Source organism: Nicotiana attenuata, unplaced genomic scaffold, assembly GCF_001879085.1.
Source record: "Nicotiana attenuata strain UT unplaced genomic scaffold, NIATTr2, whole genome shotgun sequence".
Lineage (NCBI taxonomy): Eukaryota > Viridiplantae > Streptophyta > Magnoliopsida > Solanales > Solanaceae > Nicotiana > Nicotiana attenuata.
The window spans coordinates 475,768-476,982 of NW_017670726.1; positions in this window are offsets into that span (position 1 = coordinate 475,768).

The window sequence follows — 1,215 nt, forward strand, 5'->3', positions numbered from 1 at the left end:
AATTAGAGGTGATAAATTCTCATTGAATTAATGTATACAAAATATATTGAAAAAGGAGCAAATGAAAAGCATTCCTTATGCTTCGCTTGTTGGGAATCATATATATGCACAAGTCTGTACTATGCTTGATATTGCTTTTGCGGTGAAAATGCTTGTCAGATATCAAAGTAACCCTAGTCTTGACCACTGAAAGCTAGTAAGAGGGTTTTGAGATATTTATAAGAAACCAAGGATTTTATACTCACATACAAATATTCTAACTCGTTGGAGGTGATTGGATATTCGGACTCTGATTTGGGTCTGAATACATTCTCCTTCTTGCTGAAGGTGATGCGTCTTAGAGAAGTGCCAAGCTGACCATTGTTGAAACATCTACCATGAAAGATAGCATGGTATGAAGCTACATCATAGGTGTTATGGTTGAAGAATTTTATTTTCGGCCTTAGAATTGTCGATTCTATTTCAAGGCCATTGAGAATCTTCTATGATAACTCACCTGCAATGTTCTTTTCTAAGAATAATAAAAGTGGCAATCGAAGCAAGCATATTGACATAAAGTGTTTGATGTTGGAGACAATGTCAAGAAGCGAGATGTGTGTTTTGCGACCAAAAACACTCATGCAAGTATACGTGGTCGTCAAGTAATAGAATAGTGAGTAGAATATCGTCCCACGAAGAATTATGATTAACTTTTGACTGATTCAGACTCAAATAACTTATTGATTCAAGATATTTCCCACAAAATATATAAGTGACTAATTTACTATCTAAAACTATCAAGCAATGAATTAACTAGAAATCAACTAAAACAATTAAGCAATTTCGAATAACAATAAGTAGGAGAGGATATTCCAGGGTCACAGGTTAGCTAACAATCACATTGCATTCTTGGCTTAAAATGACTAATTGATTTATCTGGATTGTTGATTGACAGGGTTGATAATACTCATAAGATTCTGTCGAGTTCTTACTCGCCTATTCAATCTAACTTAATGCCTATATGTCTATGGAATTAAGATTAACAAGAATGCATTTACAATTCCTGTATTTCAACCAAGCAAGGCAATTAGTATATATCTATCCTAATTGCGAATCCATTCCCCGATGCCCAAGTTCAAGAACTTGCTCTATTTAATTCTATATACAATCTAGAATTCCCACTTTCGAGTTCAACTCTAGATTCATAGATAGTATTTCACTGTTAGCTACTAAGCA